This window comes from Somniosus microcephalus, unplaced genomic scaffold, assembly GCF_052327205.1.
Source record: "Somniosus microcephalus isolate GS21.2 unplaced genomic scaffold, FLI_Smic_1.0 unresolved_chr4, whole genome shotgun sequence".
In the NCBI taxonomy this organism is placed as follows: Eukaryota; Metazoa; Chordata; class Chondrichthyes; order Squaliformes; family Somniosidae; genus Somniosus; species Somniosus microcephalus.
In genome coordinates this window covers 5,954,878-5,981,620 of record NW_028225182.1, presented here as the reverse complement: position 1 = coordinate 5,981,620, position 26,743 = coordinate 5,954,878, and the positions used below count along the sequence as shown (strand labels likewise).

Genomic DNA, 26,743 nt, shown 5'->3' with positions numbered 1-26,743 from the left:
TCTCCCAACTGAGCTATTTCGGCTTCACATCAAATGCAGTATTCAGTCGTTCTTTTGGAGCATTTTCTATCCCCGGGTGGAATTGCCCCTCTCGCTCATTCCTCACTTCGGGCAATGTGACCCGACCAGATCTCGGAGCTCAGGTTGTGTTAATGTAAAGCTGCAGTGTTGATAAAGATACAAAGCTGACACAGCACGGGGGACCTCACCGTGTTGGACACAGCGTGAAATGCAATGACATGTTCAAATAAAGTTACAGAGCACAACACATGTGTAAAACTCCCTGTTCTTTTCTCCACACTGATGGGTTGTGAAGGGAGAGATGGGCCGAAGTCTCACTGAGCCGCACTGATCATGAGCAAAATCAAGTTCAATCTTCAGCTGCAGGTATGGTGCTGAGCCCGACACAGAAGTGAAAATGCCCGTGGTTCTTAATTCCTCACACAGTGGGCTACTGAGCAATACAGGAAGGGCTAATGAATAACTTAATGCTCAAGTTATCACCGGCCACGGACTCTCTGATTACAGGCTTGCACACGTTGACAAGTTTCAAAATTTGCACTTTTCACACTGGTAATGAATTAATCGATAGCCGTGCCTGTGATAAGCTAAGCTTGTTAGGGAGGTGTAGTGGGCAAGAAGATACACGGAAGACTGATAAAAACCTTGACTGCCCTGACACTGTGAGCTGCAGTTAAATGTTGACAACATTTAAAGTCAGCCAGTCTAAATTTGACAGAAATCAATTCCTACAGACTTTGCAACAGCACGCATTTTACAGAAAACAAGGATGTGTATTTTGTATCGCTGTATGAAGAGTGATGTTGAGCAGCGGTGTGGAAAGTTGAATCAGGAGCAAAGCATTGCTCCGTAAGGATGCGTTGCATGGTGGCAATTCAAACAGCCCCAAAACACACTGCTTCTTGACCGGGAATCGAACCCGGGCCGCGGCGGTGAGAGCACTAAATCCTAACCACTAGACCACCAGGGAAGCTGCAGCCAGCCTCTTGGCAGCAAGCACATCAACGCAGCTTTTCATGCCTGCTCCTTTGCAATTCAGATCCTTTCGCACCAGGCAAACTGTTCGGACAAAATTGTATTTTGTACATGAGAACACAACAGACGTGTTCGCGAAAGCTCGGCACCAAGTGCGGGTAGGCATCCACTTGAAATCGATTTCCTCCTGTGTTTTTCTCTGGATGTTGTCTCTCTCGGTGCTGGGCGAACAGTTCATTGATGCATTTGTACTTCATTGGTTCCAGTGATGAACGATTGCCGTTTCGTGGATAGACCAGAGAAGTTGGAGCTGTTCTCCTTAGAGCATAGACGGCTAAGAGGAAATTTGACAGAGGGTTTTAAAATCAAGAAAACGATTAGATAGAGTAAATAAACAGAAAAGATGGATGAATACAAAAGACAAAGCTGAAGTGTCTGTAACCATCCTGAGAGAAGCCAGACTTCATTCAATTCGATTAATTCCAAGCGATATTAAGAAACAGCTGAGCTCATTAGTTACAGCAAATGCAATGAGCTCCGACAACACTCCGTCTGCAGCACTAAAAGCGTGTGCTCCAGAACTAGCCACATCTCGGGGAAGTGGTTGTGTTAAGAGATTGAGTAAACTAGGCCTGTAATCTCTTGAATTCGGAAGAATGAGAGGGGATCTCATGAAGCATGCAAAATTATTACAGGGTTTGATCGGTTGGATGCTGGGAGAATGATTCCCTTGGCTGGGGAGTCTAGAACCAGCGGACACAGCCTCAGGATAAAGGTTAGGCCATTCAGGACAGAGAGAAGACATTTCTTCACACAGAGAGTGGTGAATCTTTGGATTTCTCTTCCCCAGAGTGCTGTGGAGGCTCAGTTATTGGGTATATTCAAAACAGAAGTGGGTGATTTCTGACTGGTAAGGGCATCAAGGGATATGGCGATAGGGCCGGTGAGTGGAATTGAGGCAGGAGATCAGCCATGATCTCATTGAATCCCCTGCACTGCTTAAAAATCTGTTCCATTACCTTTTTTTTTATAGTTCTGACGAAAGGTTATCGACCTGAAACGTTACCTCTGTTTCTCTCTTCGCAGATACTGCCTGACCTGCTGAGTATCTCCAGCATTTTCTGTTTCAATTCATATTTCCAGCATCTGCAGTATTTTCTCAGTTCGCATTTCTTTCATTCTGCAAAACAAGGATATCGCTTAATTAATGACGCTTTGAAAGCAACATAAAAGTTTAACAAAATGGCTACCGCCCAACGTGGGGCTCGAACCCACGACCCTGAGAGTAAGAGTCTCATGCTCTACCGACTGAGCTAGCCGGGCTTGTTGAAACAACATTGCCTTGTCGCTAATTGCAGTCAGGAACCTTATTGCTCCGGCCCGGTCACAACAGCATGTCTGAGCCACGTTTCTGCAAACTACGAAACTAGTTCTCCAGAAGCCCAAGGCGTATAAGGAGCTCAAGCAGCAAAATCCCATTCATTAACCACAGGGGTTCAGGCAAATTTCTGATCGCAAATCGCTTTAGTCCTTGTCAATATCTTTTGTCTATTTCCCGGATATTCCCGATTCTGTCTGTCTCTCTGGCTCTGTTTATTGTGTCTGTGGCCACCTGCGGGTAGATTTTGAACGAATACCTGTGTTTGTGTCTGCTTGTTACTTTAAACAAATGAGGGCATCAGGCGCTTCTGTGCATGACACTGAGGAATCAAGAGAAGGCAGGAGGAATGAAACAGTGTTTGTGGAAGGTGTATATATACAAACTATGAGCATCCATGGTTATGTTGTGGACCTCATGGCGCAACGGTAGTGCATCTAACTCCAGGTATGCGAAAATCTGTATGTTCAAATCTAATCAATCTCCCAACTGAGCTATTTCAGCGTTGTATGGTGGCAATTTAAACAGCCCCAAAACGCACTGTTTCTTGACCGGGAATACGAACCCGGGCTGTGGTGGTGAAAGTGCCTGAATCCTAACCCCTAAACCACCAGTAAAAGGTGCAGCAAGTCTCCTGCCAGCAAGTACAGCAACGCAGTGTTTCCTGCCTGCTCCTTTGCAATTCAGATCCTTTCACGACCTTGGCATTATTAGCGCCGCGCTCTCACCAACTGAGCTAACCGGCCACAATGCGCCCGTTCGCCAGGCTCGAACCCCGGCTGGGAGATTGCCTTTCAGGCTCACACTGGGTGACCGAGTTACTGCACAAACATTGAACACACCACATCGGTTAAACATTGTTAACTGTTCGTATATACAACTGGGCAGAGTGTAAATCGAAACTAACAGAAAGACAGCTCTATGGTCTATCAAACCTCATTCTAAAATTTATTATCGCACCACAGCCCCTCCCACAAACACTGTTCCGGTATAAAAGCAGGCGGCGGGACCCCGACTGGATTCGAAACTGCAACGGATGGTTAGATCCGGATCCAGCATGCCCGATGTGGTTTCACTCCCATTCGTTTGGGAAACGTGGCATCAGGAGCGTAAAATTTCTCCTCATTCGCTCCTCTTGCAGTGAAGGAGACAGAAAGTAACTAAAACCTGCCGAAACCCGGGACCTTTAGATCTTCAGTCTAACGCTCTCCCAACTGACCTATTTGGGCTTCACATCAAAGGCAGTATTCTGTCCTTCTTTTGGAGGATTTTCTATCGCCGGGTTGAATTGAGCCTCTCACTCATTCCTCACTTCGGACAATGTGACCCCACCAGATCTCGGAGCTCAGGTTGTGTTAATGTAAAGCTGCAGTGTTGATAAAGATACAATGCTGACACAGCACGGGGGGCCTCACCGTGTTGGACACAGCGTGAAATGCAATGACATGTTCAAATAAAGTTACAGAGCACAACACATGTGTAAAATTCCCTGTTCTTTTCTCCACACTGATGGGTTGTGAAGCAGAGATGGGCCGAAGTCTCAATGAGCTGCACTGATCACGCTCCAAATCAAGTTCAATCTTCAGCTGCAGGTATGGTGCTGAGCCCGACACAGAAGTGAAAATGCCCGTGGTTCTTAGTTCCTCACACAGTGGGCTACTGAGCAATACAGGAAGGACTAATGAACATCTTAATGCTCACGTTATCACGGGCCACGGACTCTCTGATTCCAGGCTTGCACACGTTGATAAGTTTCAAAATTTGCATTTTTCACACTGGCAATGAATTAATCGATAGCCGTGCCTGTGATAAGCTAAGTTTGTTAGGGAGGTGCAGTGGGCAAGAAGATACACGGAAGACTGATTAAAACCGTGACTGCCCTGGCACTGTGAGCTGCAGTTAAATGTTGGCAACATTTAAAGTCAGCCAGTCTAAATTTGACAAAAATCAATTCCTGCTGACTTTGAAACAGCACACATTTACAGAAATCAAGGATGTGTATTTTTTATCGCTTTATGAAGAGTGATGTTGAGCAGCAGTGTGGAAACCTGAATCAGGGGCGGAGCATTGCTCCGTAAGGGTGCGTTACATGGTGGCAATTCAACCAGCCCCAAAATGCACTGTTCTCTGACCGGGAATCAAACCCGGGTCGCGGTGGTGAAAAAACCGAATCCTAACCACTAGACCACCAGGGAAGCTGCAGCCAGCCTCCTGCCAGCAAGCACATCAACGCAGTTTTTCCTGCCTGCTCCTTTGTGTGGTAAACCACTGTTGTTGTTGTTGTTGTTGTTGTTGTTGTTACACACTGTTGTACCTATGCATGCCTCAACTTGTCTCGGCTGGCTCCACCCAAACAGGCCCAGGTATAAAGATGATTGACCTGCAGCCCCCTGCCTTCTTGGAACCCAGTCAACCACGAGAGGCATGCTCTGTTCTTTGCTCATAAAAGCCTTTAGTTACTCTCTTAACTCTCAGTCTTTTATGAGTAATTGATAGCGCATCAATTTTATTAGCAAAAACAAAATGTCGACAAACGCTGAACAGCAGGCTGCTGCACCAAACGCTGAACAGCAGGCTGCTGCACCAAACGCTGAGCAGCAGGAGCTGCTGCGAGCCCTCAGACCAACATGCCTGGACCTAGACCCCCAAGAAGCGGGTTCGGCTACCAAATTCGCGCATTGGCTGCGTTGCTTCGAGGCCTACCTGCAAGCCTCAACAGTGACCCTGGACGAAAACAAGTTGGAAATCCTGGGCTCAAAGGTGAGCTACCAAGTTTATACAATAATCCAGGACGCGACGTCCTATGCGGCGGCTATCGGTATGCTAAAAGGGCAATACGCACGCCCGGTAAATACGGTCTATGCCCGGCACCTCTTAAGATCCCGCAGACAGCAGCCCGGGGAATCGGTGGAGGCCTTCCTACGGGCACTACGGATACTCGGCCGAGACTGCGATTGCAAAGAAGTATCAGCCACAGCACACAAGGAGGGACTGATCCGAGATGCTTTCGTTGCGGGTCTAAGGTCCGACTACTCCCGGCAGAGACTGTTGGAAAAGGGAGAAATGGACCTGAGAAAGGCAGTGTCCCTCGCGCTCTCGCTCGACGCGGCCCACAGGAATATGGACGCCTTCTCCCCTAACCACTCCGCAACGTAGACGCCACAGCCTTGGGTCATGGGACCACCACCTTCAACTGCTGCTGCGATGTCCAAGGCACAGAAATGTTATTTTTGTGGCCAGACAAAACACCCCAGAGCACGCTGCCCAGCGAGAAACGCTACCTGCTCTGGCTGCGGGAAGAAAGGACACTATGTCAGTGCCTGCAAAGGTAAAACCGCTAACGCCAGCAGCGCCGCGTGCAAACCGTGGGGGCAGCCATCTTGTCCGCCATCTTGGGCTCCCCCAGCTGCGTGGGGATTGGGACCATGGGCGCCGCCATTTTGTCCACCATCTCGGACGTCTCCAACTTCAACCACGGGGGACCCGGACTCAACCACCGCCTCATCTGACGACCACATCGACTCGCTCGACCATACGCTGGCCTCCGTGACACTGGACCAATCTCTCCCTCATCAACTGTCCAGGTCCATGATGGCCATTACGGTAAACGGCCGCGCCACTACCTGCCTTTTTGACAGCGGGAGCACGGAAAGCTTTATCCACCCCGACACGGTGCGCAGTTACTCTCTCCCGGTCCTGCCGACGCGACATCGGGTCTCTTTGGCATCCAAAGCCCAGTCAGCGGACGTCGGTGGCTACTGTGTAGTGACCCTTTCAGTAAGGGGCATAGAATACAAAAATTTTAAACTCCTGATCCTGCCCCATCTTTGCGCTGCCGTTCTACTGGGGTTGGATTTTCAGTGCCACCTTAAGAGTGTCACATTAGCGCACGATGGACCCCTCCCCCCACTCACAGTCTGCAGCCAGCAGCTTTTAAATCGCCCACCGCGCACCATTTGCAGCCTCTCCACCCTTAAAGTCCCCCCCCTCCTTGTTCACTAACCTCACCCACGACTGTAAGCCCATCGCTACCAAAAGCAGGCGTTACAGCGCCGGGGATAGGAGCTTCATTAAATCCGAGGTAGCAAGACTCCTGAAGGAAGGGATTATTGAAAGTAGCACCAGCCCATGGCGAGCACAAGTGGTGGTAGTGAAGACTGCCGAAAAACAGAGCCTAGTTATTGACTACAGCCAGACGATCAATCGCTACACCCAGCTAGATGCATACCCACTCCCCCGCATATCTGACATCGTCAATCAGATAGCACAATACCGGGTGTTCTCGGCGATTGACCTGAAGTCGGCATACCACCAGCTCCCCATCAGGGCTGAGGACCGCCAGTACACAGCTTTTGAAGCTGACGGTCGTCTCTACCACTTCCTCAGAGTTCCCTTCGGCGTCACCAACGGGGTTTCAGTCTTCCAACGGGAGATGGACCGGATGGTCGACCAGAACGCGCTCCAGGCCACTTTCCCCTATCTAGACAACGTCACCATCTGCGGCCACGACCAGCAGGACCATGATGTTAATCTAGAGAAATTCCTCCGTACGGCCCAGCGGCTGAACCTAACATACAACAAGGACAAATGTATGTTTCGTACCAAGCGCCTTGCCATTCTTGGCTGTGTAGTGGAGAACGGAGTCATCGGCCCCGACCCCGACAGGATGCGCCCCCTTATGGGGCTCCCCCTCCCCCACTGCCAAAAAGCACTGAAGAGATGCCTAGGGTTTTTCTCGTACTATGCTCAGTGGGTGCCCAACTATGCAGACAAAGCCAGACCCCTCATCAAGTCCACCTCCTTCCCCTGACAGCAGAGGCCTGTGCAGCCTTCACTCTCATAAAAGGAGATATTGCGAAGGCCACAATGCACGCAGTAAATGAGTCCATCCCTTTCCAAGTGGAGAGCGACGCATCCGACTTTGCCCTAGCTGCAACCCTTAACCAGGCGGGGAGACCCGTGGCCTTTTTCTCAAGGACCCTCCAGGGCCCGGAGATTCGACACTCCTCTTTCGAAAAGGAGGCCCAGGCCATTGTGGAAGCTGTGCGACATTGGAGGCATTACCTGGCCGGAAAACGATTTACCCTGCTCACTGACCAGCGTTCAGTAGCTTTTATGTTTAATAATAAGCAGAGGGGCTAAATCAAGAACGACAAGATCTTGAGGTGGAGAATCGAACTCTCCACCTCCAATTACGATATCTTGTACCGGCCCAGGAAACTCAATGAGTCCCCAGATGCCCTATCACGTGGTACATGCGCCAACGCGCAGGTCGATAGACTGAAGGCCCTCCACAATGACCTCTGCCACCCGGGGGTCACCAGGTTTTTTCACTTCATCAAATCCCGTAACCTGCCCTACTCCATCGAGGAGGTCAGGACCATGACCAGGAACTGCCAAATCTGTGCCGAGTGCAAACCGCATTTTTATAGGCCAGACAGAGCAAGCCTGATCAAAGCCACGCGCCCCTTTGAACGGCTGAGCGTCGATTTTAAAGGGCACCTCCCCTCCTCCGACCGCAATGTGTACTTCCTCAACATAATTGATGAGTACTCCCGTTTCCCGTTTTCCATCCCTTGCTCAGACATGACCAGTACCACGGTCATTAAATGTCTGAATGACCTCTTCAACTTGTTCGGTTTCCCTAGCTATATTCATAGCAACAGGGGCTCATCCTTTCTGAGCGACGAACTCCGGCAGTACCTGCTCTCGAGAGGTATCGCTACAAGCAGGAACACCAGCTACAACCCCCGGGGGAATGGCCAGGTGGAAAGGGAAAATGCGACAGACTGGAAGGCAGTGCTTTTAAACTTGAAATCTAAGGGCCTTCCGACCTTTTGCTGGCAGGAAGTCCTCCCTGCGGCGCTCCATTCCATTCGGTCACTGCTCTGTACAGCCACCAATGCTACCCCTCATGAGAGAATGTTCTCCTTCCCCAGGAAGTCCACATCGGGGATCTCGTTACCGACATGGCTGACTTCTCCAGGAGCCGTCCTACTGCGGAAGCACGTGAGGTCCCATAAGATGGACCCCCTGGTCGAGAGGGTGAGCCTCCTCCATGCCAACCCTCAGTATGCTTACATGGTGTACCCGGACGGGCGGGAGGACACAGTCTCCATACGAGACCTCGCACCTGCGGGTGCTCCCGAAACACCCCCCTCGCCACCCACCACTACCCACGCCTACCCCCAGTATGCTTACGTAGCGTGCCCGGACGGGCGGGAGGACACAGCCCCCACACGAGTTCACGCACCATTGGGTGCCCCTGAAACACTACCATTGCCATCCACCACTACCCACAACCCAACCCCGCTAGACGGCATGCCGCAGCCCCAGGACCCGTCATTGACCACCCAACCACTCAATGAGACGCCAGACTCAACGTTGGATGCTGCACCATCACCGCCGCCACCATGACGGCATACAACGCCACCTGATAGACTTACTTACACGAACCTTTAGTACACTTCACCCCGCCGGACTCAATTTTAATCAAGGGGTGAATGTGGTAAACCACTGTTGTTGTTGTTGTTACACACTGTTGTACCTATGCATGCCTCAACATGTCTCGGCTGGCTCCACCCACACAGGCCCAGGTATAAAGGTGATTGACCTGCAGCCCCCTGCCTTCTTGGAACCCAGTCAACCACGAGAGGCATGCTCTGTTCTTTGCTAATAAAAGCCTTTAGTTACTCTCTTAACTCTCAGTCTTTTATGAGTAATTGATAGCGCATCACTTTGCAATTCAGATCCTTTCACTCCATGCAAACTGTGCGGACAAAATTATATTTTTTACATGAGAACACAACAGACGTGTTCGCGAAAGCACGGCACCAAGAGCGGGTAGGCATCCACTTGAAATCGATTTCCTCCTGTGTTTTTCTCTGGATGTTGTCTCTCTCGGTGCTGGGCGAACAATTCATTGATGCATTTGTCCTAAACTGAAGCCTTTTGCCCATCTCGCGCGGTCAGAGCCGCTCTGTCTGTCTCTTACCTGCCTGTGACCCTTATCGGCAACAGGCTCCCTGTTCAACTTTCAACAGCAAACCCAGAAAGACAAATGAACATAAAGGTATGTCTCTCAGCCCCGGTGGCAAAGGATGTTAATCCAAATATATCCCCCGTGAGAATGTGTGTGCATTGGCTTCCTTATAAAGTTTGTATTGGAAATGTGCGGGAAAAGCGTAAAATTATGAAAACATCCTGATGGCCCGTACGGGGATCGAACGTGCTACCTTGGCGTTAGTTAGCACCACGCTATCACCAACTGAATTAACTGGCCAAAACGCTTCCGTTGGCCAGGCTCGAACCCAGGCTGGGAGATTGTCGTTCAGGCTCACACTGGGTGACCGAGTTACTGCACAAACATTGAACACACCACATCGCTTAAACATTGTTAACTGTTCGCATATACAACTGGGCACAGTGTAAATCCAAAGTAACAGAAAGACAGCTCTATGGTCTAACAAACGTCATTCTAAAATATATTATCGCACAACAGCCCCTCCCACAAACACTGTCCCGGTATAAAAGCAGACGGCGGGACCCCGACTGCAGTCGAACGTGTAGCAGACGGTTGGAGCCGGATCCAGCATGTCCGATGGGGTTTCATTCCCATTCGTTTGGGAAACGCGGCATCAGGAGTGTAAAATTTCTCCTAATTCGCTCCTCTTGTAGTGAAGGAGACAGAAAGTAACATAAAACCTGCCGAAACCCGGGATCGAACCAGGGACTATTTAGATTTTCAGTCTAACGCTCTCCCAACTGAGCTATTTCGGCTTCACATCAAATGCCGTATTCTGTCGTTCTTTTGGAGGATTTTCTATCCCCGGGTGGAATTGCCCCTCTCGCTCATTCCTCACTTCGGGCAATGTGACCCGACCAGATCTCGGAGCTCAGGTTGTGTTAATGTAAAGCTGCAGTGTTGACAAAGGTACAAAGCTGACACAGCACGAGGGACCTCACCGTGTTGGACACAGCGTGAAATGCAATGAAATGTTCAAATAAAGTTACAGAGCACAACACATGTGTAAAATTCCCTGTTCTTTTCTCCACACTGATGGGTTGTGAAGGGAGAGACGGGCCGAAGTCTCACTGAGCCGCACTGATCACGAGCCAAATCAAGTTCTCTCCACGGATGTTGCCTGACCTGCTGAGTTTTTCCAGCATTTTCTGTAGTTGTGGTGAATGGCTGTTATATCGGAATGGGCAGATGTATACAGTGGAGTTCGCTTTGGTTCAGAACCCGGGCCACTGCCGATTTTGCAATACATTAACGACATGGACATGGGGATATATGACAGGGTGTAGACAAAGTAAATACAGAGAAACGGATTCCAAGGGCTGAAGGTTCAGTAACCAGAGAGCACTGATTTAAGTTGATTTTGAAAAGAGCCAGAGGCGACATGAGGAATTATTTTACGCAACGAGTATTTAGGATTTGGAATGCATTACCTGATCGGATTGAGGTTATAGATTAAATAGTAGCCTTGCAGGGCTTTATCAATACTGGGCCCACTCACAGTACCTGCTTTCAAGGCACCATCCTCTCATGCAACATGATTCGGTAATGGCAAATTTCATCAAATACTCTGTGGAATTTTCACGTAAATTCAGAATCAAAATACGACAATAAAATATCTAGGCTTTTCGGCATTTGAAAGCCGGACCTCTCACAAATTCCCGCCCGAAAGCGAGATTCACACCACGACAGCAGAGCAAGGTAATCGATCTGCCATCTGCTCCATCACCCGCAGGGAGTGAGATACCATCAGATACACCGATTAACTGTCGACACTGATACGGGGCTGATTTCAATAACCTGCTGCCCCGGCACAATTACACACAATTACCAAGAGAATTATCAGCAGTTCTGAAACCGCGAGATTGGGGGATGTTTGAGGTGCTATGAAAGCAAGGAGGTTGAAACCATCAGGATCGTACCGGGTTTAGTCACCCGGATGGGGCAGAGTTTGGAATTCTATGATTATCAGCAGAGAGTTGATCAACTGTATTTGAGATCGCCATTGGAGCAGAGAAGGTTGGGAGGAGCTCAAATAAGAAATATAAAGAATTCTTACTTTCATATAACCCCTTTCACGATCGTGGAAGGATCAAAAATGCTTTGCAGCCAAATTGCGCAAAGCAAGGTTTTTCAAACAGCAATGTGATCCTGATCAGACAATCTATTTCAGTGATGTTGCTTGAGGAACACACATTGGCCAGGACACCGGGCAGTACTCAGCTAATCCAGAGATTTTTACCTTTGAGGTCCTGGTTTTATAATGTGTCACCTAACTCCCTCAGCAGAAGACATTCCTAATTCTTCCTACCTCGATTGTTCCTACGATAACTGGGTCCTCCCGTTCATGCTCCAAGTATTCTCCAGCCGCAAAGATATGTCTTTAACACTGGCACCAGGCAAGCTTCACGGCCTTCCAGACTCCCAGTCGGAGCTGTAGCGAACATCATCTATGCACATGACTATACTATACCCTACCACTACCATATTCCTTTCCTCGCCACCCATCTTGAATGGCCTCTTGTACGAGTGTAACGTGGTCAATTTGACCCTTCTCCCTAAAGTCTTCGTTCTCAGCCACTCCAGGAGCAAGTATCTCGTACCTGTTGGACAAAGGAAAATGCCGAGGCTCCTCGACGTCTGCAACTGAGGCCCTTGTACCTGCCTGACTCGCTTTCACATCATCCCGTCTCTGACCACTAATCCAATCTTAACCAGTACCTGACCTAAGCAGTGTGATGGCCTCCTGGGTCAAAATGTACAGGTAATTCCTTGCCTTTCTTATGCATCGCAATGCCTGTACCACGGAGACCAGCTTAACAACTTGAGTTGAAGTTCCTCGAGATGCAGACACGCACTGTAGATATGGTTGTCTCGAATCAAGCTGCTCTGCAGAAACTCTCACATGTAGCAGAGGCGACACACCTTCCACACTGCTGTCTCCATCTAACATTGTTCTATATATTTAATTATTTAAATGATTTAGGTAAATAATTTATTTGATTCATTTTTAGTTTTTAAAACTAATTAATTTATCGAGTTTAATATATTAACTTAATAAAGTATTAGCAAGTTAGACGTTCCTAGTTCCTCTATTAAAATACTCCCCTAGCTTACAGTGGCTCGGTAGTACAACTACTGACAGAGCTGGCCGTGTCCGGTAGGACGTAGCTCCAGGAATGGGCCTGCGGCAGCTGGTGAATTATCAAACAACAGGGGAGAAAAACGAGTTCACCATGTCCTCACCAATCCACCTCTCACAGATGCATCTGAGCAGTACAGCATTGTTAGGTGTGACCAACGCACATTCCTGGTGGAGAAAAAGTCCAGTTATGACACTAATAAAACCCTCCATCGTGTTGTGTGGCACTAACACCGTGCTAATTGGGATAGGTTCAGAATATAGCGTTTCAAAACTGGGCGTCCATGAGGTGTTGTGCGCCGTTAGCAGCAGCAGAATTGTATTCAACTGCAATCCGTAACCTCATGGCCGGCATATTCCTCACTCTACCATTACAATCAAGCGAGGTGACCAACGCTGGTTCAATTAGCAGCGTAGAAGAGCATGCAAGGACCAGCACAATGTATACATAAAAATGAGGTGCCAACCTGGTGAACCTACAACACAGGACTACATGAATGCTGAACAGCGGAAGCTGCATGCCATAGACAGACCTGAGCGATCCCACAATCAATTTAACACATCAAAGCTCTGCAGTCCTGCCACATTCAGTCATCAATGGTTGTGGACAATTTTACAACGAACAGGAGGTGGAAGCTCCATGAACAGCCCCAGCCTCAATGATGGGCGGAGTCCAGCACCTCAGTGAATACGACAAGGCTGAAGCGTTTGCCACCAATTCAGCGAGAAGCGCCGAGTGGATGGTCCATCTCGGCCTCCTCCTGTTTTCCCCAGCATCACAGAAGACAGTCCACTCGCATTCACCAACAATGTCTTTTGGATGAGACGCAGAACCAAGACCCCATCTGCTCCTTGAGGTGGATGTAAAATATCCCATGGTGCTACTTCGCAGAAGACCAGGGGAGTTATCCCCGGTGTTCTGGCCAAAATGTATCACTCAATCAACATCAACAAAACAGATTATCTGGTCATGATCACACTGCTCTTTGTGGGATCTTGCTGTGCGCAACACTGATTACACTGCAAAAGTACTTCATTGGCTTTAAAGCGCCTTGAGATATCCGGTGGTCGTGAATGGTGCTTTATAAATGCAAGTCTTTCAAGTCTTCTTATAAGTGATGGAAGGTGCCTTTGAAAGTGCTATTAAGCAACAGTTATTCACAAAATTTTCTGCTCACATTGGGTTCCGTCAGGACCACGCAGCTTCAGACCTCATTACATTCTTGGTAGAACCTAGGACAAAAGAGCTGAATTCCAGAGATATGGTGAGTGTGACTGGCCTTGATATCAATGCAGCATTTGACCGTGTGTGGCATAAAGGAGCCCTAGTAAAATTGAATTCAGTGGGAAGTAATTGGCTGGTGTCGGACCCAGCACAAAGGAAGATGTTAGTGGTTGTTGGAGGCCAATTACCTCAGCCCCAGTTCATCGCTGCAGGTGTACCTCAGGGCAGTGTTCTAGGATGAACCATCTCCAGCTGTTTCATGAATTACTTTCCCTCCATCATAAGGTCAGAAGGGTGGATGTTCAGTTCCATTCGGTACTCCTCAGATAATGAAGCTGTCCGTGCCAGCATGCAGTAAAACCTTGGCAGTAATCAGGCTTCAGTTGCTAAGTGACAAGTAACATTCACGCCACACAAGTGACAGGAAAGATCATCTACAGAATAAATGTCTAAACACATCTCTGATATTCGATGGCATTACCATCGTCGAATCGCCCACCATCAACTCTCCAGGGGTCACCATTAACCAGAAACTTAACTGGAACAGCGATATTAGTACTTTAGCTACAAGAGCAGGTAAGATTCTGGGTAATCTGCAGCGAGTGACACATTTCCTCACTCTTCAAATGGTTTCCACCACCTACAAGGCACACGTCAGGAGTGTGATGGAATAATCTCTACTTGCCTGGATGAGTGCAGCTCCAAGAACACTCAAGAAGCTCGACACCATTCAGGACAAAGCAACTCACTTCATTGGCACCTCCACCACTTTACACATTCCCTCCCTCCACCACCAGTGCACCGTGGCTGCAGTGTGTACCATCTACAAGATATACTGCAGCAACTCCCAAACCCACGACCTCTGCCACCGAGAAGGATAAAGGCAGCAGGCGTATAGGAGCATCAACTAATCATCAACCTGCTATCGGGAGATGTCTCAAGGTCCAAGATGTTATCCTAGCTGGAGGAAGCAGCTGGAAAAAGTCATGCTTTAATAATACTATTTTAATTGGTCCAGTTTTTAATTTCATCTTAGATCGTTACCTTAATACTTCTCCCCCATATTTATGTTAGTTCTCCCGGGTTCCACTGCTCCTTCCTCTGAGTCCTGGTTTAGAAGTCACTGGCAGGAAGAACAGGGATGCTGAAAGGACCGGGACAGGTTGCACTTCTGATCTCGTTTATGGCATTCTGGGAAATTATTTTCTGAACAGTGAATCTATCTCATTTACTTTCCACAGTCTGTTATTGTAAAGCGGGTATCAACCCATTTAACACACCTAGTATTAACCCATTTAACACTCCTGGTATTAACAAATTTAACACACCGCGTATAAACCCATTTAACACACCTGGTATCAACCCATTTAACACACCTGGTATCAACCCATTTAACACACCGAGTATCAACCCATTTAACACACTGGGTATCAACCCATTTAACACACCTGGTATCAACCCATTTAACACACCTGGTATCAACCCATTTAACACACCGAGTATCAACCCATTTAACACACTGGGTATCAACCCATTTCACACACCTGGTATCAACCCATTTAACACTCCTGGTATTAACCCATTTAACACACTGGGTATTAACCGATTTAACACAACGGACATTAACCCAGTTAACACACTGGACATTAACCCATTTAACACACCGGGTATCAACCCATTTAACACGCCGGGTAGTAACCCATTTCACACATCGGTTATTAACCCATTTAACACACCGGACATTAACCCATTTAACACACCTGATATTAACCCATTTAACACATCGTGTATTAACCCATTTAACACACCAGGTATTAACCCATTCAAATCACCGGGTATTAAACATTTCACACACCGGGTATTACCCCATTCAACACACCGGGTATGTAGCTATTCAACACAGGCAGGAAAAATAACAGGCAGTCTCCAGTCTTGCTGGACTACTGATGCCAACACCAATATTTAAGATTCGGCACAAATAACAACAGAGATGGTGGAATGAGTTTATTCTGGAGAGTTTTTGTTAATGAAAATTTAAAAAGATGTCATGATAATGAGTTAACAGTAGTTTAATGAATACACAGACATTATATACATTTTACAGAGAGTATGACGCTTATTTAAATTTGCAAACTCTAGCCAACTCGGGTCTGCTGCAAGTGTCTACTGCTGTTCAGTTAGTCACTTCCTTAAGAGATCCGGTAACTTGCTTTTTCAGGAGGAGAACTCCAAGTGGTTTTCTATTACTGCTGTAGCAGGAGCGGGAAATGTGCAGTAATGTGACTAGGGAATGTGCTTTAACATTATCCAGGAGTGTGCAGCATCGGAATCGGGGAGTATACGGAATTGGGAATGGGGAAACACAGTAACGGTAACCCTGAATGTGCTGTGCGGAACTCTCTAGTTTCCCATACCGGGACCAAGGAGTGTGCTGCACAGGAACCCAGTTGTTAAGCAATGTCGGCCCGTATTATCCAATCAGAGGATTCCTGCATGCGGCCTTACCTGAGGGCTCCGGAGGTCCGGACAGTTCTGCTCCTGAGCCTCTGCTCTACGAAATGCACAGGGCCCAGGGATCCCAGTGGCGCAGGTGGTCCGCAAGCATCCCTGGGATCACATGCGCCATGGGGAACCAATGAAAGAAGGGAATCCCCTTCATATGATTGACAGGTCGCTCAGCTTAGACCTGTCAAAATTATGAATGGGCATCAATGAAAAAATATATCAAAACAATAAATATATTTATTTTAAATCACGTTTTTAAAATTATTTAAAATTACATTAAATTAAATATTTTAAACAAAAATGTAATTATTTCGAAAAAAATTAAACATTTTACGGGGCTAAAATAATCTTACCTTTTTTAAAGGTATTTTAAATGATAAATGAGTGAAAAAAAATATTTTTACTTTTTTAGACTCTTTGCTGGTAAAAGCAGGCCTTACGCCTCCTTTTACCAGGCAAAATATTTTAAAGAGATTTCAGCGGGCGGAGACATTGCAGAAAGCGGAACTCTCTGCCCGCAGAGGCCCTTCTCTTGTGCAGGTGCATGATCTGCCGAGAGGATGCTTGACAGATCGGAAGGGCCGGTTTTCAGGGCATGAGCTTCACATGCGTGAATCTGGCACTTATGAGGTCCCGACGGGTGTGTACACAGCTCGTACACACACGTAGGGAATCGGAAAATGTGGGTCGTTATTCCCATCTAATTTGGCAAGAACTCTATATGTGGACGAAATTATCACTGGGCAAAATGTCATTTATTTCAGGTCACATTCTGTTTCATTCAACAACAGGTAAAACATACATAACACTGAATGGGATGCAATATGTTCGCTTTAATCAGAACGGCATCTGCCCAGAAATGTACAAAATGAAGAACAGGCTTAGACGAACGCACGGGGTTGACTGGAATTTAATATAGATTGATTCCTTTTCAATATCTTTCCCAGTGACGAGACAGAGATTAATATATATCGCAACCATCCTGCTGCCTTAAATTTTTCAGAACTTTATTTTTAAAACAAGTCTTCCTTTACAGACTAACACAGATCGGATAAAGGATAACTCTGAGGATCTAACCACGGCCTGAATGTCGGGAAATTTCACACGATTTGTCTATATTTTGGAATCAGTCACAACAAGGGCTCATTCCCAAAACACCCTTGTACTGCGACCTCAGCATGAGACTGAGTGAAGCAGCTACCCACTCCTGGGCGAGTATCTGCTAAAACCACAGCTGTAGATAACTTGTGTCCAGGTCCTGTCCTTGCGCAAAAAGGCTACAAGGTCCCGAACTATGATATTAACTTGCGTTTTAATACTGGACCAGATTGTGAAATGTTTCAGAAAATATAAAGTCTAAAGGAACCCAGTGAAATCTACACATGATACAAAAATACAGGATACTGTTAGAAAGTGTTAGGCCTTCTCATCTATTTAATTTGTTCATCATTGCGAGGGGGTATTTCACTCCTCTCCTCAACTCCTCTCTAAATTTCCTCTGGGTCACTGCATAAATAAAAGTGTTGGTGCAGAAACTCAGTAGCTGGAGCATGAAGCCGATTTCAGGTACAAATGTGGGCAGAGGGACAGGATATCCCAAGTAATCCAACCATCTCAGTATAGAACAGACCATAAACACCACCCAAAACAGTATGAAATTCCCTGATATAACGAACAGTACAATCCTGCATTTCCTTCGGCTCTCCATCTCTGGGTCACTGGGACTCTCGCCACTGCTCCGAGCCCGGAGTCTTCTGCGGGCTCTGCTGGCCACTAAAATGTGCCTGACTGTTAAAGCATTGAACAGTAGAATCAAAAGAAACGGAATGAATGGCGTTAAGATATAGTTCATTAATTCAACCACGGCCCAGGCCAGTGAACATGATACAACAAGGGTAACGCGGCAAAACCAGGGAGTGTTAGAAAGCCAATACTGACTTGTATTTAGAAAATACCAGAAAATGTTCTTCAAACAGCCTAGAACCACAGCCGCCATTTTCTCGGTGCAATAATTAGATTTCACCTTCTGACAACAAATGGCCACGAATCGATCAAAAGTGAAAGTGACTGTGAACCAGACAGAACAGTCTGTGGCGGGATAAAGCAGGACGGCGTGAATATTATACACTCTAGCCTCCCTCAAAAACAAAAATTCTTTCCGATAAACAATAGGAATCTGCCTCAGTATCAGATCGATGATCATGACCAGTAGATCTGCCGCTGCCATGGCCACCAGGTAGTGAGTGACACATTTGGAGAGTCCACACTTTCCCCGAGACAGGATCGCAATCGTCACCACGTTAACTGTGTGCAGCAATAAAATACGATAATCATTCACAAGACACGGGGCATTAACAGTAGTTTTTCGTGTTTGCATGGAAGTAACAGTCCGTTATATAACAGGGACATTAACGTTCTTCACAATTACCTGAAATGCTTCGAAAATGTGCAGCTCGGCTTTGCATCCAGTGATGGATCGTGATTATTCTACCTGTGATAGGGCATCCTGGAGATAGGGGTTGTGCTCAGCGTGCCAGCGATGAATCGTCATTTAAGTGACACAACGTGATCAAATTACACAGGCTAGTAATGTATTCCCTGGAGTATATAATATTACGGGTGATCCACTTAAGATGATTATAGGATTTGATAGAGTATATAGGGGTAACCTAATATCTCTTTTGGCGGAGTCACTAAAATTAAAGCTAGGCCGTTCAAGGGTTCAAGGAAGCACTTCTTTAATCCAGGCTGAGATAGATTTTTGGATCCAAGGAGAATCAAGGAATATGGAGATCTGGAGGGAAAGTTGAGTCGAGGTCGATGATCAGCCATCATCATATAGAATGGCCGAGCAGGCTCGAGGGGCCGTATGGCCATCTCCTGCGCTTATTTCTTATTTTCTTATGTTCTTACAAGAAGGGAAGTATAAATCGGGACCTCTCTCCCCAAAAATGCTTTTCAGGTTGTGGCTCAAGTAAAATATAAAATTGAAAGTGATAGATTATTGATAGACAAGGGTGTTTAGGCATATGGAACCAAGGCTGGTCGATGGAGCGAAGCTAAAACTCATCCAGTATCTATTTGAATGGCTCGAGAGGATGAAAAGTCTGCATCGCATTTGTTAAACAAACCAAGGTTAAAAACAGAAACTAGAGTTTAGTATATATACAAATGCATCCAATTGGGAATTGGGAGCCTCACTTGCAACAGTTGGGACATTTTCAAAGTTGCATTGCAGTGTGTGTGTGTGTTTGTTGTAGTGGTGTTATATTTGAACTAAATGTCCTGAGGTGGGGTGATGCGAAAAAGGGCATGGGAGTAAGAGGAGTGGGTGATTAGTAGGAGCACTCTGAATGGAATAGGTAGCTAGCGACACCCACTCTTTGCTCATGCAATTACTGTGGTCAATTTTGTTCAAACCATTGAGCGCTTGAGTATAATTTCAGAAATCAAACCTTCCCATTCAATGCTTGTAATGTATTTCTTCCACTTTTCTGCTACTGGCCTGACAGTATCCCTGTTTGTTTTGGATGTGAGACGTGAGGCACAGTCAGATCCTCTGCTCCTGGATTACCAATGGTCAATCATTGGTTCAGACGAGTTACAGTCACACTATGCTCCATGCTCGGTAATTGTATATACAGAGTCACTAAATCTACAAAGGCAAAAAATTAACATTTAGTGTAGTTCATGGTAGGTTTTGGAATTGAATTACATGTAACATTTGTAACAATGCTCATTTCTTGTAAATTGAGGCATAATATGAATGATAATATAACACACCATCTTGAGATTTCAGCAAAGAGCTTAATTCTAGACAAATAATGTTAATCTTGTTCTCTCCCTCAGATGCTGTGAAATCAGTCGATTTGCAATTAATGAACAGAGCATGACACAATCATTGATCGAGTGGGTTCAATCGCAAAACATTCCCCTTTCAAACATTGTGGATACAAATGAGAGATACGATGAACAGTACCAAAATGGCAAGTGTCCTACACAGAGATATGAAGAACTTTACCACGGATGCATGGGATTAATTAATAATGCTTATTAATTACTCAAATTAAATCATTAAATGAGTTGAGTAATAATAAACAGTAAATCAATCTTACTATTCTATCGTAACATTTCAGAAACTGTGACACTGACATAGAGCAGGTAACGTTGGAAAGTGAGACAGCTGAATCATATTGGATCATCGATGCATTTGTGATTTATCTGTTAGGATTGATTTGTACAACGAAATAAATGAAAGTATCCTGCAGAATCCGAAGACTGTGTGAGGTCATAAAGCAATTTATCATCTGACATTCTGACTCAGTATTTACAGCAAGGAAAGAAAATAATCACGGGACGTGTCTCCTGCTGTAGTCTGAAAGAACAATGGGGTCTTAAAGCGATTGGCTGAAATGTAACTATTGTGACAAGTTAGGACGCACCAGTCATTGCATTGAACCAGTGATTGCGAGTTCACATCAGTGGAGCCTGTGCCATTATAAAACACAAACACCAGAGAAAAATAGAAAGATGAAAATAAAGCAATAAAGAAGAAAGAGAGAAAGAGAGTAATAATGTATAAAGAAAGGGAAAAATAGAGGAAAAGTACCAAAAAACGAAGAAAGGAAGAAGGAAAAGAAAGAAAATAAGAGAGAAAGGAAGAAAGAGTGAAAGAGAAAGAGAGAAATGAAGAAAAAAATAAAAAGGAAGAAAGAAAGGAAGGAAAGAAGAAATAAATTAAGAAAGAGAGAAAGAAAGAAAGAAAGAAAGAAAGAAAGAAAGAAAGAACGAAATGAAGAAAGAAATGCAGGAAGGAAAGGAGAAAGAATGAAATAAATTAAGAAAGAAGAGAGAGAAAGAGTGATATAATGTAATAAAGGAAGGAATAAAGAATGAAAAGAAAGCAAGACATAAGAAAGGATAGAAGAAATAAAAATAAATTAAATAAGAAGAAAGAGAAAGAACAAAAGAATGAAATAAAGAATGGAAGAAAGAAAGACAGAAAGAAAAAAGAAAGAAAGGTTAAAAGAAAGAAACAAAGAAATTAAGTAAGGAGGAGAGAAAGAGTGAAAGAATTAAATAAAGAACGGAATAAGGTAAGAGAGAAAGACAGAAAGAATGAAAAAATGAAAGAACCAAACAAAAAAATGAAATTAAGTGAGATGAAAGGTAAAGAGCAAATGAATGAAATAAAGAACAGAATAAGGACAGAAAGAAAGAAAGAAAGAAAGAAAGAAAGAAAGAAAGAAAGAAAGAAAGAAAGAAAGAAGGAAGGAAATAGTTTGCGAGCATTGCTAAAGTTTCTTCACCACAATAAAAGGAACCTGGGTCAGCATTAAACACACAGCATCAACACAGCTGGAAATCTACAACAGAAGGAAAGATGGGAAAAAGTGAACGAAAGGAAAGAAAGGAAGAAAGAGTGAATGAAATAAGAAAGAAAGAACACAAGAAAATAAGGAAGAAAGCAAAAAGGAAAGAGAGTTCGAAAGAAAGAAAGAAATAAGGAAGGAAGCAATGAAGGAAGGGAGGAATTAAGTATGAAAGAAAAAATAAAGAGAGAAAACAGAAAGAAAAGGAAGAAATAAAGAATGAAGGAAAAATTTGGTGAAAATTGCAAGATTTTCTTTGACAACAATAAAAGAAACGTGAGTCAACATTAAACACACAACATAAAGAAAGTTGGAAATCTATAAAAGGAAAGAATGGAAAAAGTAAAAGAAAGGAAGAGTGAAAGAAAGAAAGAAAGAAAGAAAGAAAGAAAGTTGGAAAGAAAGACAGAAAGAAGGAAAGAAAGAAAGAAAGAAAGAATGAATGAAAGTTGGAAAGAAAGAAGGGTTCTCATTTCTATCGGATCTTTCACAACCTCTGGACGTCCAATAGTGCTATACTGCCTGAGCAGTAATTTGAAGTGTAGTTACTGCTGCCATATAAGGAAAGTAATAAAACAAAGAGCTGCCCACACAGAATAAGATGTCACATATTTTTATTCTCCAGTTCCTGAAGTACCTGACCCAGGTAGTAACTTACCTGGGACACCGACTGCAGCCAGGAAGGGGTAATAAATCATTTGTATCTCATTAATCACCCACAGAATCTTGAGCTTGATTAGAAAACCAAGAGACATTTTATCCCTTTCTGTTAGATTCGATGATTCGATGGTTGGTTGTGATGCTGGGAGCGATTCTCCAATTGACACGTTGAAAAAAAAGCCCCTTATTTATTGAAGAGAAATTCCATCCAGTCAGAAAGTCGGCTCCCCTGCTGATTGGGTTTAATTGCAGTCATTGAACAAACAGATGATGCCAGCAAATTTCAGAACAAGAATGTTAACAAGAAGAGCGGAATTCCCAATCCATTCAAACCCATAAGGTCAGGAGACAGGCTGCACATTCATATATTCATATAAGTCTTAGAATTCTAACAAGAACTTCCATAGATGCCTTTCCTTAGTAAAACTACAAGGAAAGACCGGGATGTCCCAGTGTCAAACAAAAAAACACAATTGTGCCTTTTTAGTGGTAAAAACTAACAAAGAACATTAGCACAAAGCTAAACAAAGGAAACTTATGAACTTAAATAATAATGTTAATCCTAGTGTGCAGCACACCCTCCAGTCCCTGCGCTGCAGTTTCCACAGATGCTGCCTGACCTGTTGACGGTTTACTGCATGTTCTGCCCTTATTTCAGATTTCCAGCACTGCAGCATTCTCCTTCTGTTCTAAGAATTTATAAAACATAGTCTGACCATTTATTCTGGGCCCCATCTAACATAAAATCCATTCACCGCAGAACATATCTATTCCAGTTGATGACATCCATCACAATGGCCCTGAAATTAGGATCGGGAGCTTGCCGCGCATGCAAGCCCCCGATGTGCACTTACCCGGCGCGCTGACATTTCAATCCTGGCCCGCATTGCATTTCCTCTCACTGACCCGCTGTGCGTGCGTGACCCAGCGGCGTACTTAGTGCGATGAGCCGGCTGGGATCATGTGAGCACAGGACAACCAATGGGAGGTTGCAAAAGTTCATTCATGAGTTTGAAAGTAAGAGCTGTCAAACTCATGAAAACTCCTGGCCCCAAAACACTACTTAAACTTGAAAGAAAATTTAAAAAAAACATTGCACTACTTAAATGAACCATAAATAACTGTAAAAAAACTATTTTAAACAATAATTTTAAAATTTGAAAAAAATTATTATATAAAAAATCGGGGCTAAAACTAAACTTACCTTACTGTAAATTCTTTAAAAATATTAAACCTGTGGAAATTATTTTAATAAATTGTATTAATAGACCACTTACCTGTAAAACTAAGTACTTACGTGTGGTTTTTCAATGTGTAAAAACCGGAGGTTTTACACTTGCGCAACTCTCTAAAAATAAAGGAAATCCAAGTCGCACGCGCTGCCTGTGTAGTCGCACGTGTTCAGCCTCTTAACCCCTTGGGTCAGAGGAGAGGAAATGCCGGTTTTCCCTGCATGCGCTGTGCATGCTGAAAACTGGCAATTCCTCCGGGCACACACGTGAGGACCCCGTCCGTACTCACGCGTTGAGAGAGGAATTACTGGGCCAATATGTATGTTGTGCAGAAAGAAAGAAAAATAGTTATAAAGAAAGAAAAATAAATGTAAGAAAGCAAGAAAGAAAGACAGAAACTGTACTCACTGTTGTAATGTAGGCAACTTTGGAACAAGCACTGACCAGATTTAAATACAGAAATGCTAGAGATCGTTTATTATTGATTGATATAAGATGTAATATTTTTGATTAATTAACAGGGAGAGGGATTTGAGACCAGCTGATCAAGCGTTTGTTCTCCACCACATTACCGCCACATTTTAGTGCTTTTTTGATATTGGACGGAGATTACCTGAACAAGCGTGCCACCCACACCTTCAGCAACTTCCGACCTGGTGATATGGTTTAGCTGCAAAAGCGGCACTCTGCCACTCACTCCGTCTACTCACTGATGCCCTGTGTTTTACCCACTTCTTACCATGAAAGACCAACAGTCGCCTTTCAGTTCTGCTCGTGCAATTGTCTCTTTGGCCTGTGGGGTATCAATTAGTTCACCAAATATACAACCACAACTTGACCCCTTCACTGAGCAGTGGGTTTTACAGTACAGTACAGGTCAATTCATAATATACCTTCAGCATTCTGACGCGCCTAATGGTAGTTCCTTTACTCGGTGTTCATCTCAATCATCTGCAGCTATTCACCCACTGAACCTAAAAGCACCTACTGTTCCAGTACATCTCCATCTCACTAACCAACATTGATTCACCTATAGACCCTCGTACTGCACTTCGCACTACTCCCTCGATTTCACTGACCAACATTTTTTTGCCTGTTGTGGCCAGTACTGCCCTTTACACTACCCCTCCATCTTAATGACCAGCATTAATTCACCTATTTAGCCCACCCTCGCTCTAACTCACTGACCAGCATTGACTCATTCACTGAGCCTCATACCTGCAGTTCCACTACCCGATCTATCTCAGTAACCTACACTGACTCGCCAATTGAGCCTGTAATATCGGTACCACTAACCCCATCTCACTGACCTGTAATGAGTCAATTGTTTAACCTTGTACCATTCAGCCCTCTATCCCCTCCTTCCCACTGACCAGCACTGAGTTGCCTGTTGAGCTCAGCACTACCCTTTTAACTGGCCATCTATCACATTGAAGCACACCTGTTGATTCTAATTCAGCCCATGCACTTGCCACGCCATCTCACTGACCAGCACTGAATCACCACTACCATATAATATTAACCATTGCATTGTGGGACTGACTAATCTGTGCAAACGGCCATGATACGATATTAATTCTAGGAATTCATATTTTATCAGCAAAAAGACCTTATTTTTTATATATCACATTTAATGGAGAAAACGCTCTCTCGATGCTTCCACCAGACAAGAGGGACACCTCATAGCAAAGAAGGAGGAAATAAGAGAACTGACCATATTCTCAGTCAAAGTGGGTGGTTTGTTAAGCAATGTATTAAACGGTCAGAGGGAGGTGCCAAGAGTACGTTTAAGCCCTAGGCACTACAAATTGCTCCGTAAACCTCCGAATCTCTACACTCTCTCCTCATAAAATGCCCCTTAAATTCTAACTTTTCACCAAGCTTTTAGTCTTGTGTCCTACTATCTCTTTATGTTACTGGCTGTCAAATTCTGTGTGATTCCGTTCCTGTGAAGCGCCTTGTGACATTGTTCCACGTTTATGGCGCTATGTAAATACAAGTTGTTGCTGCTGTTGTTGTTAATGAGAGAATTTCATACGTGAATCCCAGACAGCTGAAAGGAAAGGGAGTGGACAGCAGATGGGTAGTATAGAATGGGAAATTTATGGGGAAAGTTGCAGCACCTGAATAGTCTATAGGGCAATGATGGATATAAATACAATAATATGAATTATAAATTTGAGACGTTTGCATACCAGAATACAGTTTAGCAATGACGGAGGTGCTAGGCAGTGTGCCTTGGTCTGTGCTATGATATGGGTTGCAGATATAAGAATGCTCTTAATTTCATGGATGGTAGATGATAGGGGGCCCCCTGGAAGATTATTGGAAGTCTTGAGATCGGAGATGAAAAGACACGGATGAGTTTTTCAGTGGTGGTTGGGATGTGGTCAAAATTAAGGCGGGAGATGTGCCAGTGGTAGATATGGAATTGTTTTCTGATTAAGCTGGTGGTACGACACCGAGTTGGAATGGGGTCAAAGAGCGCTAGGCAGATGGGAGAAATTTAAGAGAGGCCGATGTTCAGGGGTAGAGTGTAGATGCGGCAGTCTTGCATTGGTGGGTAATCACTGATAATGAGAAAAGGGATGCAGAACTGACAGCTGAATGGATTGTCTTTAGCTCAATGACTTAGAAACCCGTGAGCTCCTCGCATTGCTTAAAAATATAACGATGTTCATTGAACGATGTGCACTTCACTGAACCGTGCTCTGTAAGAGCCACCTTATCTAGAAGTCACTGATTTCAATAAGCATTTATCATTCTGGAGGTTGCACCTAAATATATCTTATTGTGAGGCCCTGGTTATCTCGGAGACTCGGCAGAATGTGTTATGCTACAGACAGAGGCTGTTACACAGGAACACTTTCCCAATAAATACTGAACATGTAAGCTGGCAATTCTAATAAACTATGGACAGCAAAATATATAGGCTGTTGATCCCAGTAAATTCCGAAAAACTCAATAATATAGCTGGTAATCCAAGTGAACCCTGATAACCCCAGATATAACGGCTGTAGTTTGCAGTAAATTGCGATAAACCCATATATATATAGGCAGTTGGTCACAATAAACCCTCCTAATCACAGATATATTGGCTGTCGACCCAGTAATCCGTCATAACCTCAGAAATATAAGCTGGCGATCCCCAATAAACCTGTTAGTAACACAGGAGCATAGCAACATAGGAACAGTAGTAGTAGCCATTCAGC

The 26,743-nt window shown here is 44.8% G+C and overlaps 2 non-coding genes across 2 annotated transcripts; both read right to left on the bottom strand.

The window, feature by feature from the left end:
- Positions 1 to 2,246: 2,246 nt before the first annotated feature.
- trnak-cuu (transfer RNA lysine (anticodon CUU)) lies at positions 2,247 to 2,319 on the bottom strand. Its single transcript has one exon. It is a non-coding gene; the product is annotated as a tRNA-Lys (tRNA).
- A 7,760-nt stretch (positions 2,320 to 10,079) lies between these two features.
- trnaf-gaa (transfer RNA phenylalanine (anticodon GAA)) lies at positions 10,080 to 10,153 on the bottom strand. Its single transcript has one exon. It is a non-coding gene; the product is annotated as a tRNA-Phe (tRNA).
- Between the last annotated feature and the right edge of the window lie 16,590 nt (positions 10,154 to 26,743).